Genomic DNA, 6,000 nt, shown 5'->3' with positions numbered 1-6,000 from the left:
ATCCTCCAAGCCTGTTTTCTCTGCCTTCACCTAATACCCCATGATTAAAAACAAAACAAAACTTGGCTTTCCCATTTCTAGATGCGATTCTGACATAAAACAGGTTGTGCTCCCATTCCTGAAACTGCAGCCTTGCAAAAATCAAAAATGGACCGCTCTGCTTTTGGTTTTGTATCACTTTGGGGCATTTTTGCCATTTTCCCTCACAGCAGGTGCTTGGGTGACAATGAACCCACCCCCAGGCCACACCTACACTACAGCATGGCAACTAGGAGGGATGAGTGTTCTCAATTGAGAGCAAAATAATTTCTCTCCTTTCTGAGAACTCCTCCTATGAAATTCTGTCTCTGGATTTGGTACATAGTAGGACCACTGTATCTGTGGGTTCAGTTGTCATGTTTCACTTTTTCACTGTCTGAAAATATTAAATTAAAAAAAACCAGAAAGATGTGATTCCAAGATGTATCACCAGAACTGGTGACTAGAGGGAACCAGAGACTATATTATATAATGGGTCCACTATATCCAGGATTTCCTGAATCCATGATGGGGGGTTGGAACTGATCCCCTGCAGGTACCATAATCCTACTGTATTAAAATCTAATTTTTATGTTTTGCATGTGTGGGGGGGGGGATGGGAAAATGCTAAACACTTTAGGGCAAATATTTTGTTCCACCTAATTCCAAAGAAAAACAAGGTAGGCCTTGAACATGCTAGATAGCTCAAGTGTTTTAGGCATCTGGCTGTGGAGCCAGAGTTTGGGAGTTTTGTTCCCTACTGGACCTTCCTGACAGGGCCTGGACTTCATAATCCATAGGGTCCCTTCTAGCCCTGCAGCTCTAAGATTATTATTATCTGAGAAAATGGCCAGTCTGATCCCTCCAATAAAAGTGAACATATATAGTAAAAATTTTCTGAAGTGCTAGAAAGGAAAAGAATATGTGAAACATAGCTGATTGCACATCCGCCCTCAGCCACACCCTCCTCCTCCTGAGTCCCTGTGTTATATCATTAACACTGGCCTATAGAAATTAGGGTGAATTCTATCATTCCCCATAACTAGACTATGTCTCTGCATGTGTATAAATATCATGGAATTTACCCTTTGTTGGTTCAAAGAATTTTTTTTTCTTTTAGGAGTCAATCTTTCTCCAACACAAAATAAAGAGAACACATTCATGAGCAAAGGAGAGAAGGAAATGAGCATGTGTAGACATCGGTGCTTCATGTTCGTATCTCAGAGGATACAAGTATGAAGTTCAGCCCCACAAATGCCACAGTGGTCCATTCTTGTCCCATCCTCCGCCTCTCCATCTTCCCGAGGTGGCAGGAAGACAAATCTCCCTGCGCAGATGCTGAGTGGTTGGCTGAGGGGAGAGGTGGGGCAGCACTAAGGATATATCTTCTGCAACTGGTGCAATGTTGCCACCATCAGATGTGTGCACTGCAAGAAGCCTGGTAAGTTGACTGGGCTGATTCTGGGAAACTGGTGCCAAGCTTCATGTTCATACTCCCTGGGATAAGAATAAAAACTTCCATGTCTAATCACCTGGCATGCTGAGAGAACCCAAAATGAATGTTCATGAATTCTGAGAATTGCAAATTGTCATTTAGATTGTTCCCAGTGGCTAGCAACTAGCTGTCTGCTTATTTTAATTTTTTAGAACCTGTGTTTTGTCTCCATGATGAGTCTAGATGGGTATGAGTTTCCTTTCATTTTGTTTTTGCTAACAATATATTAAAACTCAAAAATGTTTGCATGTTTGCAATGAAAAAAACCATTGAATTCTTTAAAAATCATATGAAAACTGAATGTGAGACATTCATCTATTCAGACCCAGAACTTTCAACTGAGTTTTAATACCTGGGTTTGAATCCCTATATATTCAGTGATGTTACCTGATTTAGGATTTCCACCTCTTATTTTAAGTCTTCACCTTTAACAGCTGTGTCGTAGGCAGACATAACATAGCCCTTCACATGCTGGGAACAGATGTACCAAGTGAATTTGACCGGTGCAAGCAAAGGAATATGTTCTTTCACTTCGTTTTTGAGGAACTGACCAAAATTGGCAAATTTCTTCCTCTTTTGTAATAGAAAGAAGTTTAAAAAATGAGAAAAGCTGAAACTGGCAAATTGTTTCATCCCAAGATGAGTTATCTCTGAGTACTTGTTCAGGAGTTATTGCAGAACTTCACTTCCACGTCTGCCACCCTGGTCAACCTTGGCTTCTGTAAAATCTTCTTTAATACTGACTTAACTCTGTTCTCATTCAATGGTCCAGCTGGTTCTCTAGTTTTTTGTTTCATGTTTTTCCCTGAATTAGGATGAAATCCTTACTGGGGCACGATGGCTGAGAGCTGGTTGAGATGACACTAAAGCCATCTGAGGCTATGCTGATTCCAAACCCAAGGATGTTGGAAATGACATCAGACTATCCTGATCCTGGATTTGCTTCAATGTTCCACTCCTACAGTCTTTTGTCAGTCCCTTTCTGCCCATCTCAGTCCAAGCCTGTCCAAGATTTCCTCCTCTGTTCCTATACAACAGACAGGCACTCCTTTCTGAAAGATAGTGCAAAGGTGGAGTGCCTCTCTCTCTCTCTCTCTCTCTCTCTCTCTCTCTCTCTCTCTCTCTCTCTCTCTCTCTCTCTGTGTGTGTGTGTGTGTGTGTGTGTGTGTGTGTGTGAATAGAACCCTCCAAACCTCTGAGCTGTGTGAAATATGTAGGTAAAGTAGGTCTCCCATGCCACACTAACAAAGGGAGATGTGAAGTGAAAGTAGGATTTGTAATTCCTTATAATTCTTTTTCAAAGCTGTTACTGCTGGCATGACTCTGATGTTCTGTTACCTATAGCCATGCCAGGAGATTAGAAAGGAAGTGATCCATTCTGAATCTCATACCAAAAAATACATTAAACCTGGAGTGCAAGTTAGACAATTTAGCCAACAGAGCAAGCTGTGTGATGTTTTAAAAGAGGCAAGATGGAAAATTTCTCCAAAGAAATCCAAAGGCTTACTTTTTTTTTCATTTGAGCGCTCTTAAAAAAATAGATGTAAGGTAGGAATTGACTTCCCCTGCCAGTCAAAAAAGCTCTCTCTTGGCTTTCAAGCATTTCTAACAGCATGTCCCACCACACATACCTGCTCCAATGAATATAAGGCTTATTACCCCTCCCTTTTTCTTTTCCAGACAGGCAAACGTAGAGACAAGATGAAGGGAACAAAAACATCAGATCCAGATGGAAGCATGAGGTTACAAGGCAATGCACAAGGTCACCAGAATGTGAAATACTTTCCTCTACAAGAAAAGGATACCTGGAGCAACCTCCTTGCACCACTGTGATGTCTCACAAGATGGTTTTCTGAGAGCATTTTGGAGATTCAAAGTAGCAAGTGCACTTTGAAGAATTTTCTTTGTATGTATTCCAGCTTTTCTTATTTTCCTTTCTTTTTCCTTTTCCTTTCTTTCTTTCAAGGCAGAGCTGAGCAAGTTACATGTTAAAAGTAATTATGGTAGTTGCTATTACAGTTGCAAGGGCCCCTCAATATTAATTACCACAGAGGTATTCTAAAATAGTTATTGATGCTGTTTTTTTTAAAAAAAGGAAACAATTACTTTGCAAGAAAAACATAAAAAAGGAGAAAGTGGCCAAAATAGTCACTTCAGAGTGATTTGGGGGGGGGGGGGAGAGGATAGCTTTCAGTGCTTCTATGCAGGAGCCTGTGTTGGAAAGCACCTCTGTAAGTCTTCTTGTGCCTTGAACAGACATAAGAGTGCATGAAGCAGCAGAGGCATGAACCACAGCAGAAGCTCCACAAACCATTAGATAGGACTCCTCCACCATATAGTGAAGTCACATTCTGCAATCATAAATCTTATTAAAATTATAGTTGTACCACAAAAGTATTAGAAATCACCCACCCTTCCATTACAACTATAATATGATATAGTGATCCTGTATATACTTTTCGTTTCAATGTGTGCATCTCTATATATGCTATATATTAATTATAAGTAGCTACCAACGGGAACAGTTGTATGTACTTAACTCTCTTTATAACTGTAATAGGAGGCAATAAAGTTAGGAAAAGCTTAATGTATAAGGAAACTAGGAATTATAGAATAACTGAGTTGGAAGAGGCATATAAGGCCAACCTCCTGCTCAATAAAGGTAAAGGGTCACCTTAACAATTTGTCCAACTCTAGGCGGCGGCGTTTATCTCTGTTTCCAACCCATAGAGCTAGCGTTTGTCCGCAGACAATCCTCCGTGGTCGCATGTGACTAGACACGGAACGCCATTTACCTTCCAACTGAGGTGGTACCCATTTATCTACTCGCATTTTTGCATTTTGCATTTTGCATGCTTTCGAACCGCTAGGTTGGTGGGAGCTGGAACAAGCAACAGGGGCTCACTCTGTCGCATGGATTCGATCTTACGACTGCAGGTCTTCAGACCTTGCAGCACAGAGGCTTCTGAGGTTTAACCCACACCGCCACCACGTCCCTGGACTAGGAATCATAGAATAGCTGAGTTGCAAGACGCATATAAGGCCAACCTCCTGCTCAATACAGGAATCCAAATCAAAGCAGATCTGACAGATGGTTGTCCAATCTTTTCTTCAATGCCTCCAGAATTGGAGCACTCATCAGCTCCTGAGGTAATTGACTCCATTGTCATACTGCTCCAGTTCATACCATTTACATAAGCCAGAAACATAGGTGCTGTTGTTTTCAACACAGTAAAACAAAACACAACCCTTATGGAAAACAATTAATTAATATTATTATCTTTGGGCGGGGTATAAATCAAATTAACTAATTAATTAATTAATTAAAGCAACATTACTGCCCCTGCTATTTTTTTGAGCCCCACCCTCTAGAGCAGTGGTTCCCAGCCTTATTTGAGTCGCAACCCCCTTTTACAATAGCCAAGTTTTACAATAGCTCTCTCTCTCTCTCTCTCTCTCTCTCTCTCTCACACACACACACACACACACACACACACTTGCATAAAAAGGCATTTTAATGGGGTAAACTCATCTCTTCTCAGAAAGTAGAGGCTTCTTTCTCCCCCAAAGGGCCTGCTTCTCATACATACACATACATGCAAACTTCAAGATCCTGCTTTGAAAGGTCAAGGCAGAAATTATTAGGGCTGCAACATATATGAAACAACCTGTGACCCCTTCAGAAAAAACTCTGCAACCCCCTTGGTGGTCACATATTCCAGATTGGGAAACACTGCTTTAGAGACCTTCAGAAAATATATCCTGCTCCTGGAGAAATTTGATGAAATCTTCTTTTCTAGTTATCTGTCAGCAGATAAGGTGCAGAATTTTGGGCAGCCATATCAAGCGCAAGCATCTTACCACCAAAAATAAAAAAAAATCCACCTTTGAAATCATGTGAAACTACTCGCTACAATTTGACCTGTTTTCCAAAATGATTTAAGCAAAAGCCTTTAAAATACACAGTATATCTTGCATTTCATGAATGCTTAGCCTGGTCTTCCATTTTGTTCTTTTTCCAGGCTTCTCAATCAGTATTACTAATTGTAATTAAAATTCTTGAATTTTCCTCAGAATTTCTCCATATCTTTCCCAGAGCTCAGAAATGTAATTCTCAGAATCAACAAGGCCAGTTGTGTGGAGAATTCTGGAAGTTGTACTCCAGAAGAGTAATGTTTCCACTAGGGATGTGCCCTTTAGAGTTACAAAATCAAAATATGAAAGAAAACTGAATTAAACAGTAATGTTCACATATTCCCAAATTTTGCAATGGAGGTCTTCAGCTTAAATATGATTATAGGATAAAGATAAAGATAGAAATAGTGAAAGCAAATTACGGAAATTTGAGTATGGACTCTGAATTCATTACAGAGACAAGGTATATCCTACTTAATATATTAAGTAGAATGGTAGATCTCTGCAATCTGTCGCATATAATGGGTAATTTTCTTCACTGTGAACCTTATAGATAAAAGATTTTCATTTTT

The sequence above is a fragment of the Pogona vitticeps genome, chromosome 1, assembly GCF_051106095.1.
Source record: "Pogona vitticeps strain Pit_001003342236 chromosome 1, PviZW2.1, whole genome shotgun sequence".
Taxonomy (NCBI): domain Eukaryota; kingdom Metazoa; phylum Chordata; class Lepidosauria; order Squamata; family Agamidae; genus Pogona; species Pogona vitticeps.
Note: the sequence above shows the minus strand (reverse complement) of the source record.